This window comes from Vigna unguiculata, chromosome 8 (genome assembly GCF_037176805.1).
Source record: "Vigna unguiculata cultivar grain cowpea cultivar isolate G323 ecotype 2 chromosome 8, ASM3717680v1, whole genome shotgun sequence".
Lineage (NCBI taxonomy): Eukaryota > Viridiplantae > Streptophyta > Magnoliopsida > Fabales > Fabaceae > Vigna > Vigna unguiculata.
The window spans coordinates 15,959,475-15,973,308 of record NC_140799.1 but is presented as its reverse complement, the minus strand read 5'-3'; positions in this window follow the sequence as shown (position 1 = coordinate 15,973,308).

The following is a 13,834-nucleotide window of genomic DNA, read 5'->3' as shown; positions in this document are numbered from 1 at the left end:
AAATAGAAAAAGAAAGAATGCAAAAAGAAGAAATATAAACTGTAGAAGGAAGGGAAATTGAAGAAAAAGAAAAGGAAGCAAAGAAAAAAATGATGGAAAAGGTAGTAGAGAAACAAGGTGTTTAATCAAACGCCACCCATGTTTAGTTGCATTCGTTTACAAAAGCAACCACAATGTTGTAAGCAAAAGATTGGTGGAGAAACTCTAGTTACCACCAAGCTTTCATCCGAATCAAGCAATGATTAAATTCAGTACAGGACAATGTGTGAAAGAATTATTATGTGATATTGCTCCCACGAACTCTCGTCATCTTCTTTTGAGATGGGCATGGCTTCAGTTAATAATGCTCAATCTTGATGAACGTTCCCTTTATTTGAGGCATAAGGGAAATGAAATGAAGTTGAAATTTATGACACCAAGACAAGCTAGTAAGGATCAACATAGGCTGAAGGAGAAAATAGAAAAAGAAAGAATAGAAAAAGAAGAAATATAAACTGCAGAAGGAAGGGAGATTGAAGAAAAAGAAAAGGAAGTAAAGAAAAAGATGATGGAAAAGGAAGTAGAGAAAGAAGGTGTTTAATCGAAGGCCCCCATGTTTAGTTGCATTCGTTTACGAAAGCGACAACAATGTTGTAAGCCAAAGAATCGTGGAGAAACTCTAGTTACCACCAAGCTTTCATCCGAATCAAGCAAGGATCAAATTCAGCATAGGACAATGTGTGAAAGAAGTATGATGTGATATTGCTCCCACGAACTCTTGTCATCTTCTTTTGAGATGGGCATGGCTTCATTTTAAAACGCTCAATCTTGATGAACGTTCCCTTTATTTGGGGCATGAGGGACATGAAATGAAGTTGAAATTTATGACACCAAGACAAGCCAGTAAGAATCAATATAGGCTGAAGGACAAAATAGAAAAAGAAAGAATAGAAAAAGAAGAAATATAAACTGGAGAAGGAAGGGAAATTGAAGAAAAAGAAAAGGAAGTAAAGAAAAAGATGATGGAAAAGGTAGTAGAGAAACAAGGTGTTTAATCGAAGGCCACCCATGTTTAGTTGCATTCGTTTAAGAAAGCGACAAAAATGTTGTAAGCCAAAGATTGATGGAGAAACTCTAGTTACCACCAAGCTTTCATACGAATCAAGCAAGGATCAAATTCAGTACAGGACAATGTGTGAAAGAAGTATTATGTGATATTGCTCTCACGAAGTCTTGTCATCTTCTTTTGGGATGGGCATGGCTTCATTTTAAAACGCTCAATCTTCATGAGCGTTCCCTTTATTTGAGGCGTGAGGGACATGAAATGAAGTCAAAATTTATGACACCAAGACAAGCAAGTAAGGATCAACATAGGCTTAAGGAAAAAATAGAAAAAGAAAGAATAGAAAAAGAAGTAATATAAACAGCAGAAGGAAGGGAAATTGAAGAAAAAGAAAAGGAAGTAAAGAAAAAGATGATGGAAAAGGAAGTAGAGAAAGAAGGTGTTTAATCGAAGGCCACCCATGTTTAGTTGCATTCATTTACGAAAGCGACAACAATGTTGTAAGCAAAAGATTGGTGGAGAAAATCTAGTTGCCACCAAGCTTTCATCCGAATCAAGCAAGGATCAAATTCAGCATAGGACAATGTGTGAAAGAAGTATTATGTGATATTGCTCCCACGAACTCTTGTCATCTTCTTTTGAGATGGGCATGGCTTCATTTTAAAACGCTCAATCTTGATGAACTTTCCCTTTATTTGAGGCATGAGGGACATGAAATGAAGTTGAAATTCATGACACCAAGACAAGCCAGTAAGGATCAACATAAGGTGAAGGAGAAAATAGAAAAAGAAAGAATAGAAAAAGAAGAAATATAAAGTGCAGAAGAAAGGGAAATTGAAGAAAAAGAAAAGGAAGTAAGGATAAAGATGATGGAAAAGAAGGGAGAGAAACAAGTTGTTTAATCGAAGGCCACCCATGTTAAGTTGCATTCATTTACGAAAGCGACAACAATGTTGCAAGCCAAAGATTGGTGGAGAAAATCTAGTTACCACCAAGCTTTCATCCGAATCAAGCAAGGATCAAATTCAGCATAGGACAATGTGTGAAAGAAGTATTATGTGATATTGCTCCCACGAACTCTTGTCATCTTCTTTAGAGATGGGCATGGCTTCATTTTAAAACGCTCAATCTTGATGAATGTTCCCTTTATTTGGGGCATGAGGGACATGAAATGAAGTTGAAATTTATGACACCAAGACAAGCTAGTAAGGATCAACATAGGCTGAAGGAGAAAATAGAAAAAGAAAGAATAGAAAAAGAAGAAATATAAACAGTAGAAGGAAGGGAAATTGAACAAAAAGAAAAGGAAGTAAAGAAAAAGATGATGGAAAAGGTAGTAGAGAAACAAGGTGTTTAATCAAACGCCACCCATGTTTAGTGCATTCGTTTACGAAAGCAATAACAATGTTGTAAGCAGAAGATTGGTGGAGAAACTCTAGTTACCACCAAGCTTTCATCCGAATCAAGCAAGGATCAAATTCAGTACAGGACAATGTGTGAAAGAAGTATTATGTGATATTGCTCCCACGAACTCTTGTCATCTTCTTTTGAGATGGGCATGGCATCATTTTAAAACGCTCAATCTTGATGAACGTTCCCTTTATTTAAAGCATGAGGGACATGAAATGAAGTTGAAATTTATGACACCAAGACAAGCTAGTATGGATCAACATAGGCTGAAGGAGAAAATAGAAAAAGAAAGAATAGAAAAAGAAGAAATATAAACTATAGAAGGAAGGGAAATTGAAGAAACAGAAAAGGAAGAAAAGATAAAGATGAAGGAAAAGGAAATAGAGAGAGAAGGTGTTTAATCGAAGGCCACCCATGTTTAGTTGCATTCGTTTACGAAAGCGACAACAATGTTGTAAGCCAAAGATTAGTGGAGAAACTCAAGTTACCAACAAGCTTTCATCCGAATCAAGCAAGGATCACATTCAGTACAGGACAATGTGTGAAAGAAGTATTATGTGATATTGCTCCCACCAACTCTTGTCATCTACCTTTGAGATGGGCATGGCTTCAGTTAATAACGCTCAATCTTGATGAACGTTCCCTTTATTTGAGGCATGAGGGACATGAAATGAAGTTGAAATTTATGACACCAAGACAAGCCAGTAACGATCAACATAGGCTGAAGGAGAAAATAGAAAAAGAAAGAATAGAAAAAGAAGAAATATAAACTGTAGAAGGAAGGGAAATTGAAGAAAAAGAAAAGGAAGTAAAGAAAAAGATGATGGAAAAGGTAGTACAGAAACAAGGTGTTTAATCGAAGGCCATCCATGTTTAGTTGCATTGGTTCACAAAAGCGACAACAATGTTGTCAGCCAAAGATTGCTCGAGAAACTCTAGTTACACACAAGCTGTCATTCAAATCAAGCAAGGATCAAATTCAGTACAGGACAATGTGTGAAAGAAGTATTATGTGATATTGCTCCCACAAACTCTTGTCATCCTCTTTTGAGATGGGCATGGCTTCAATTAATAACGCTCAATCTTGATGAACGTTCCCTTTATTTGGGGCATGAGGGACATGAAATGAAGTTGAATTTTATGACACCAAGACAAGCCAGTAAGAATCAATATAGGCTGAAGGACAAAATAGAAAAAGAAAGAATAGAAAAAGAAGAAATATAAACTGGAGAAGGAAGGGAAATTGAACAAAAAGAAAAGGAAGTAAAGAAAAAGATGATGGAAAAGGTAGTAGAGAAACAAGGTGTTTAATCGAAGGCCACCCATGTTTAGTTGCATTCGTTTAAGAAAGCGACAAAAATGTTGTAAACCAAAGATTGGTGGAGAAACTCTAATTACCACCAAGCTTTCATACGAATCAAGCAAGGATCAAATTCAGTACAGGACAATGTGTGAAAGAAGTATTATGTGATATTGCTCTCACGAAGTCTTGTCATCTTCTTTTGGGATGGGCATGGCTTCATTTTAAAACGCTCAATCTTCATGAGCGTTCCCTTTATTTGAGGCGTGAGGGACATGAAATGAAGTCAAAATTTATGACACCAAGACAAGCAAGTAAGGATCAACATAGGCTTAAGGAAAAAATAGAAAAAGAAAGAATAGAAAAAGAAGTAATATAAACAGCAGAAGGAAGGGAAATTGAAGAAAAAGAAAAGGAAGTAAAGAAAAAGATGATGGAAAAGGAAGTAGAGAAAGAAGGTGTTTAATCGAAGGCCACCCATGTTTAGTTGCATTCATTTACGAAAGCAACAACAATGTTGTAAGCAAAAGATTGGTGGAGAAAATCTAGTTACCACCAAGCTTTCATCCGAATCAAGCAAGGATCAAATTCAGCATAGGACAATGTGTGAAAGAAGTATTATGTGATATTGCTCCCACGAACTCTTGTCATCTTCTTTTGAGATGGGCATGGCTTCATTTTAAAACGCTCAATCTTGATGAACTTTCCCTTTATTTGAGGCATGAGGGACATGAAATGAAGTTGAAATTCATGACACCAAGACAAGCAAGTAAGGATCAACATAAGGTGAAGGAGAAAATAGAAAAAGAAAGAATAGAAAAAGAAGAAATATAAAGTGCAGAAGAAAGGGAAATTGAAGAAAAAGAAAAGGAAGTAAGGATAAAGATGATGGATAAGAAGGGAGAGAAACAAGTTGTTTAATCGAAGGCCACCCATGTTAAGTTGCATTCATTTACGAAAGCGACAACAATGTTGCAAGCCAAAGATTGGTGGAGAAAATCTAGTTACCACCAAGCTTTCATCCGAATCAAGCAAGGATCAAATTCAGCATAGGACAATGTGTGAAAGAAGTATTATGTGATATTGCTCCCACGAACTCTTGTCATCTTCTTTAGAGATGGGCATGGCTTCATTTTAAAACGCTCAATCTTGATGAATGTTCCCTTTATTTGGGGCATGAGGGACATGAAATGAAGTTGAAATTTATGACACCAAGACAAGCTAGTAAGGATCAACATAGGCTGAAGGAGAAAATAGAAAAAGAAAGAATAGAAAAAGAAGAAATATAAACAGTAGAAGGAAGGGAAATTGAACAAAAAGAAAAGGAAGTAAAGAAAAAGATGATGGAAAAGGTAGTAGAGAAACAAGGTGTTTAATCAAACGCCACCCATGTTTAGTGCATTCGTTTACGAAAGCAACAACAATGTTGTAAGCAGAAGATTGGTGGAGAAACTCTAGTTACCACCAAGCTTTCATCCGAATCAAGCAAGGATCAAATTCAGTACAGGACAATGTGTGAAAGAAGTATTATGTGATATTGCTCCCACGAACTCTTGTCATCTTCTTTTGAGATGGGCATGGCATCACTTTAAAACGCTCAATCTTGATGAACGTTCCCTTTATTTAAAGCATGAGGGACATGAAATGAAGTTGAAATTTATGACACCAAGACAAGCTAGTATGGATCAACATAGGCTGAAGGAGAAAATAGAAAAAGAAAGAATAGAAAAAGAAGAAATATAAACTATAGAAGGAAGGGAAATTGAAGAAACAGAAAAGGAAGAAAAGATAAAGATGAAGGAAAAGGAAATAGAGAGAGAAGGTGTTTAATCGAAGGCCACCCATGTTTAGTTGCATTCGTTTACGAAAGCGACAACAATGTTGTAAGCCAAAGATTAGTGGAGAAACTCAAGTTACCAACAAGCTTTCATCCGAATCAAGCAAGGATCACATTCAGTACAGGACAATGTGTGAAAGAAGTATTATGTGATATTGCTCCCACCAACTCTTGTCATCTACCTTTGAGATGGGCATGGCTTCAGTTAATAACGCTCAATCTTGATGAACGTTCCCTTTATTTGAGGCATGAGGGACATGAAATGAAGTTGAAATTTATGACACCAAGACAAGCCAGTAACGATCAACATAGGCTGAAGGAGAAAATAGAAAAAGAAAGAATAGAAAAAGAAGAAATATAAACTGTAGAAGGAAGGGAAATTGAAGAAAAAGAAAAGGAAGTAAAGAAAAAGATGATGGAAAAGGTAGTACAGAAACAAGGTGTTTAATCGAAGGCCATCCATGTTTAGTTGCATTGGTTCACAAAAGCGACAACAATGTTGTCAGCCAAAGATTGCTCGAGAAACTCTAGTTACACACAAGCTGTCATTCAAATCAAGCAAGGATCAAATTCAGTAAGGACAATGTGTGAAAGAAGTATTATGTGATATTGCTCCCACAAACTCTTGTCATCCTCTTTTGAGATGGGCATGGCTTCAATTAATAACGCTCAATCTTGATGAACGTTCCCTTTATTTGGGGCATGAGGGACATGAAATGAAGTTGAATTTTATGACACCAAGACAAGCCAGTAAGAATCAATATAGGCTGAAGGACAAAATAGAAAAAGAAAGAATAGAAAAAGAAGAAATATAAACTGGAGAAGGAAGGGAAATTGAACAAAAAGAAAAGGAAGTAAAGAAAAAGATGATGGAAAAGGTAGTAGAGAAACAAGGTGTTTAATCGAAGGCCACCCATGTTTAGTTGCATTCGTTTAAGAAAGCGACAAAAATGTTGTAAACCAAAGATTGGTGGAGAAACTCTAATTACCACCAAGCTTTCATACGAATCAAGCAAGGATCAAATTCAGTACAGGACAATGTGTGAAAGAAGTATTATGTGATATTGCTCTCACGAAGTCTTGTCATCTTCTTTTGGGATGGGCATGGCTTCATTTTAAAACGCTCAATCTTCATGAGCGTTCCCTTTATTTGAGGCGTGAGGGACATGAAATGAAGTCAAAATTTATGACACCAAGACAAGCAAGTAAGGATCAACATAGGCTTAAGGAAAAAATAGAAAAAGAAAGAATAGAAAAAGAAGTAATATAAACAGCAGAAGGAAGGGAAATTGAAGAAAAAGAAAAGGAAGTAAAGAAAAAGATGATGGAAAAGGAAGTAGAGAAAGAAGGTGTTTAATCGAAGGCCACCCATGTTTAGTTGCATTCATTTACGAAAGCAACAGCAATGTTGTAAGCAAAAGATTGGTGGAGAAAATCTAGTTACCACCAAGCTTTCATCCGAATCAAGCAAGGATCAAATTCAGCATAGGACAATGTGTGAAAGAAGTATTATGTGATATTGCTCCCACGAACTCTTGTCATCTTCTTTTCAGATGGGCATGGCTTCATTTTAAAACGCTCAATCTTGATGAACTTTCCCTTTATTTGAGGCACGAGGGACATGAAATGAAGTTGAAATTCATGACACCAAGACAAGCCAGTAAGGATCAACATAGGCTGAAGGAGAAAATAGAAAAAGAAAGAATAGAAAAAGAAGAAATATAAAGTGCAGAAGAAAGGGAAATTGAAGAAAAAGAAAAGGAAGTAAGGATAAAGATGATGGAAAAGAAGGGAGAGAAACAAGTTGTTTGATCGAAGGCCACCCATGTTAAGTTGCATTCATTTACGAAAGCGACAACAATGTTGCAAGCCAAAGATTGGTGGAGAAAATCTAGTTACCACCAAGCTTTCATCCGAATGAAGCAAGGATCAAATTCAGCATAGGACAATGTGTGAAAGAAGTATTATGTGATATTGCTCCCACGAACTCTTGTCATCTTCTTTAGAGATGGGCATGGCTTCATTTTAAAACGCTCAATCTTGATGAACGTTCCCTTTATTTGGGGCATGAGGGACATGAAATGAAGTTGAAATTTATGACACCAAGACAAGCTAGTAAGGATCAACATAGGCTGAAGGAGAAAATAGAAAAAGAAAGAATAGAAAAAGAAGAAATATAAACTGCAGAAGGAAGGGAGATTGAAGAAAAAGAAAAGGAAGTAACGAAAAAGATGATGGAGAAGGAAGTAGAGAAAGAAGGTGTTTAATCGAAGGCCCCCATGTTTAGTTGCATTCGTTTACGAAAGCGACAACAATGTTGTAAGCCAAAGAATCGTGGAGAAACTCTAGTTACCACCAAGCTTTCATCCGAATCAAGCAAGGATCAAATTCAGTACAGGACAATGTGTGAAAGAAGTATTATGTGATATTGCTCTCACGAAGTCTTGTCATCTTCTTTTGGGATGGGCATGGCTTCATTTTAAAACGCTCAATCTTCATGAGCGTTCCCTTTATTTGAGGCGTGAGGGACATGAAATGAAGTCAAAATTTATGACACCAAGACAAGCAAGTAAGGATCAACATAGGCTTAAGGAAAAAATAGAAAAAGAAAGAATAGAAAAAGAAGTAATATAAACAGCAGAAGGAAGGGAAATTGAAGAAAAAGAAAAGGAAGTAAAGAAAAATATGATGGAAAAGGAAGTAGAGAAAGAAGGTGTTTAATCGAAGGCCACCCATGTTTAGTTGCATTCATTTACGAAAGCGACAGCAATGTTGTAAGCAAAAGATTGGTGGAGAAAATCTAGTTACCACCAAGCTTTCATCCGAATCAAGCAAGGATCAAATTCAGCATAGGACAATGTGTGAAAGAAGTATTATGTGATATTGCTCCCACGAACTCTTGTCATCTTCTTTTCAGATGGGCATGGCTTCATTTTAAAACGCTCAATCTTGATGAACTTTCCCTTTATTTGAGGCACCAGGGACATGAAATGAAGTTGAAATTCATGACACCAAGACAAGCCAGTAAGGATCAACATAGGCTGAAGGAGAAAATAGAAAAAGAAAGAATAGAAAAAGAAGAAATATAAAGTGCAGAAGAAAGGGAAATTGAAGAAAAAGAAAAGGAAGTAAGGATAAAGATGATGGAAAAGAAGGGAGAGAAACAAGTTGTTTGATCGAAGGCCACCCATGTTAAGTTGCATTCATTTACGAAAGCGACAACAATGTTGCAAGCCAAAGATTGGTGGAGAAAATCTAGTTACCACCAAGCTTTCATCCGAATGAAGCAAGGATCAAATTCAGCATAGGACAATGTGTGAAAGAAGTATTATGTGATATTGCTCCCACGAACTCTTGTCATCTTCTTTAGAGATGGGCATGGCTTCATTTTAAAACGCTCAATCTTGATGAACGTTCCCTTTATTTGGGGCATGAGGGACATGAAATGAAGTTGAAATTTATGACACCAAGACAAGCTAGTAAGGATCAACATAGGCTGAAGGAGAAAATAGAAAAAGAAAGAATAGAAAAAGAAGAAATATAAACTGCAGAAGGCAGGGAGATTGAAGAAAAAGAAAAGGAAGTAACGAAAAAGATGATGGAAAAGGAAGTAGAGAAAGAAGGTGTTTAATCGAAGGCCCCCATGTTTAGTTGCATTCGTTTACGAAAGCGACAACAATGTTGTAAGCCAAAGAATCGTGGAGAAACTCTAGTTACCACCAAGCTTTCATCCGAATCAAGCAAGGATCAAATTCAGTACAGGACAATGTGTGAAAGAAGTATTATGTGATATTGCTCTCACGAAGTCTTGTCATCTTCTTTTGGGATGGGCATGGCTTCATTTTAAAACGCTCAATCTTCATGAGCGTTCCCTTTATTTGAGGCGTGAGGGACATGAAATGAAGTCAAAATTTATGACACCAAGACAAGCAAGTAAGGATCAACATAGGCTTAAGGAAAAAATAGAAAAAGAAAGAATAGAAAAAGAAGTAATATAAACAGCAGAAGGAAGGGAAATTGAAGAAAAAGAAAAGGAAGTAAAGAAAAAGATGATGGAAAAGGAAGTAGAGAAAGAAGGTGTTTAATCGAAGGCCACCCATGTTTAGTTGCAATCATTTACGAAAGCGACAACAATGTTGTAAGCAAAAGATTGGTGGAGAAAATCTAGTTACCACCAAGCTTTCATCCGAATCAAGCAAGGATCAAATTCAGCATAGGACAATGTGTGAAAGAAGTATTATGTGATATTGCTCCCACGAACTGTTGTCATCTTCTTTTCAGATGGGCATGGCTTCATTTTAAAACGCTCAATCTTGATGAACTTTCCCTTTATTTGAGGCACCAGGGACATGAAATGAAGTTGAAATTCATGACACCAAGACAAGCCAGTAAGGATCAACATAGGCTGAAGGAGAAAATAGAAAAAGAAAGAATAGAAAAAGAAGAAATATAAAGTGCAGAAGAAAGGGAAATTGAAGAAAAAGAAAAGGAAGTAAGGATAAAGATGATGGAAAAGAAGGGAGAGAAACAAGGTGTTTACAAGGCCACCCATGTTCAGTTGCATTCATTTACGAAAGCGACAACAATGTTGCAAGCCAAATATTGGTGGAGAAACTCAAGTTACCAACAAGCTTTCATTCGAATCAAGCAAGGATCACATTCAGTACATGACAATGTGCGAAAGAAGTATTATGTGATATTGCTCCCACGGACTCTTGTCATCTTCTTTTGAGATGGGCATGGCTTCATTTTAAAACGCTTAATCTTGATGAACGTTCCCATTGTTTGAGGCATGAGGGACATGAAATGAAGTTGAAATTTATGACACCAAGACAAGCCAGTAAGGATCAACATAGGCTGAAGGAGAAAATAGAAAAAGAAAGAATAGAAAAAGAAGAAATATAAATTGTAGAAGGAAGGGAAATTGAAGAAAAAGAAAAGGAAGTAAAGAAAAAGATGATGGAAAAGGTAGTAGAGAACAAGTTGTTTAATCGAAGGCCACCCATGTTTAGTTGCATTCGTTTACGCAAGCGACAACAATGTCGTAAGCCAAAGATTGGTGGAGAAACTCTAGTTACCAACAAGCTTTCATCCGAATCAAGCAAGGATCACATTCAGTACAGAACAATGTGTGAAAGAAGTATTATGTGATATTGCTCCCACTAACTCTTGTCATCTTCTTTAGAGATGGGCATGGCTTGATTTTAAAACGCTCAATCTTGATGAACGTTTCCTTTATTTGAGGCATGAGGGACATGAATTGAAGTTGAAATTTATGACACCAAGACAAGCCAGTAAGGATCAACATAGGTTGAAGGAGAAAATCGAAAAAGAAAGAATAGAAAAAGAAGAAATATAAATTGTAGAAGGAAGGGAAATTGAAGAAAAAGAAAAGGAAGTAACGAAAAAGATGACGGAAAAGGAAGTAGAGAAAGAAGGTGTTTAATCGAAGGCCCCCATGTTTAGTTGCATTCGTTTACGAAAGCGACAACAATGTTGTAAGCCAAAGAATCGTGGAGAAACTCTAGTTACCACCAAGCTTTCATCCGAATCAAGCAAGGATCAAATTCAGCACAGGACAATGTGTGAAACAAGTATTATGTGATATTGCTCCCACGAACTCTTGTCATCTTCTTTTGAGATGGGCATGTCTTCATTTTAAAACGCTCAATCTTGATGAACGTTCCCTTTATTTGAGGCATGAGGGACATGAATTGAAGTTGAAATTTATGACACCAAGACAAGCCAGTAAGGATCAACATAGGTTGAAGGAGAAAATCGAAAAAGAAAGAATAGAAAAAGAAGAAATATAAATTGCAGAAGAAAGGGAAATTGAAGAAAAAGAAAAGGAAGTAAAGATAAAGATGATGGAAAAGGAGGGAGAGAAACAAGGTGTTTAATTGAAGGCCCCCATGTTTAGTTGCATTCGTTTACGAAAGCGACAACAATGTTGTAAGCCAAAGATTGGTGGAGAAACTCTAGTTACCACCAAGCTTTCATCCGAATCAAGCAAGGATCAAATTCAACATAGGACAATGTGTGAAAGAAGTATTATGTGATATTGCTCCCACGAACTCTTGTCATCTTCCTTTGGGATGGGCATGGCTTCATTTTAAAACGCTCAATCTTGATGAACATTCCATTTATTTGAGGCATGAGGGACATGAAATGAAGTTGAAATTTATGACACCAAGACAAGCTAGTAAGGATCAACATAGGCTGAAGGAGAAAATAGAAAAAGAAAGAATAGAAAAAGAAGAAATATAAACTGCAGAAGGAAGGGAGATTGAAGAAAAAGAAAAGGAAGTAAAGAAAAAGACGATGGAAAAGGAAGTAGAGAAAGAAGGTATTTAATCGAAGGCCACCCATGTTTAGTTGCATACGATTAAGAAAGCGACAACAATGTTGTAAGCCAAAGATTGGTGGAGAAACACTAGTTACCACCAAGCTTTCATCCGAATCAAGCAATGATGAAATTCAGTACAGGACAATGTGTGAAAGAATTATTATGTGATATTGCTCCCACGAACTATCGTCATCTTCTTTTGAGATGGGCATGGCTTCAGTTAATAACGCTCAATCTTGATGAACGTTCCCTTTATTTGAGGCATGAGGGAAATGAAATGAAGTTGAAATTTATGACACCAAGACAAGCTAGTAAGGATCAACATAGGCTGAAGGACAAAATAGAAAAAGAAAGAATAGAAAAAGAAGAAATATAAACTGGAGAAGGAAGGGAAATTGAAGAAAAAGAAAAGGAAGCAAAGAAAAAGATGATGGAAAAGGAAGTAGAGAAAGAAGGTGTTTAATTGAAGGCCCCCATGTTTAGTTGCATTCGTTTACGAAAGCGACAACAATGTTGTAAGCCAAAGATTGGTGGAGAAACTCTAGTTACCACCAAGCTTTCATCCGAATCAAGCAAGGATCAAATTCAACATAGGACAATGTGTGAAAGAAGTATTATGTGATATTGCTCCCACGAACTCTTGTCATCTTCTTTTGAGATGGGCATGTCTTCATTTTAAAACGCTCAATCTTGATGAACGTTCCATTTATTTGAGGCATGAGGGACATGAAATGAAGTTGAAATTTATGACACCAAGACTAGCTAGTAAGGATCAACATAGGCTGAAGGAGAAAATAGAAAAAGAAAGAATAGAAAAAGAAGAAAAATAAATTGCAGAAGGAAGGGAGATTGAAGAAAAAGAAAAGGAAGTAAAGAAAAAGACGATGGAAAAGGAAGTAGAGAAAGAAGGTATTTAATCGAAGGCCACCCATGTTTAGTTGCATTCGTTTAAGAAAGCGAAAAAAAATGTTGTAAGCCAAAGATTGGTGGAGAAACTCTAGTTACCACCAAGCTTTCATACGAATCAAGCAAGCATCAAATTCAGTACAGGACAATGTGTGAAAGAAGTATTATGTGATATTGCTCTCACGAAGTCTTGCCATCTTCTTTTGGGATGGGCATGGCTTCATTTTAAAACGCTCAATCTTCATGAGCGTTCCCTTTATTTGAGGCGTGAGGGACATGAAATGAAGTCAAAATTTATGACACCAAGACAAGCAAGTAAGGATCAACATAGGCTTAAGGAAAAAATAGAAAAAGAAAGAATAGAAAAAGAAGTAATATAAACAGCAGAAGGAAGGGAAATTGAAGAAAAAGAAAAGGAAGTAAAGAAAAAGATGATGGAAAAGGAAGTAGAGAAAGAAGGTGTTTAATCGAAGGCCACCCATGTTTAGTTGCATTCATTTACGAAAGCGACAGCAATGTTGTAAGCAAAAGATTGGTGGAGAAAATCTAGTTACCACCAAGCTTTCATCCGAATCAAGCAAGGATCAAATTCAGCATAGGACAATGTGTGAAAGAAGTATTATGTGATATTGCTCCCACGAACTCTTGTCATCCTCTTTTGAGATGGGCATGGCTTCATTTTAAAACACTCAATCTTTATGAACTTTCCCTTTATTTGAGGCATGAGGGACATGAAATGAAGTTGAAATTCATGACACCAAGACAAGCCAGTAAGGATCAACATAGGCTGAAGGAGAAAATAGAAAAAGAAAGAATAGAAAAAGAAGAAATATGAAGTGCAGAAGAAAGGGAAATTGAAGAAAAAGAAAAGGAAGTAAGGATAAAGATGATGGAAAAGAAGGGAGAGAAACAAGTTGTTTAATCGAAGGCCACCCATGTTAAGTTGCATTCATTTACGAAAGCGACAACAATGTTGTAAGCCAAAGATTGGTG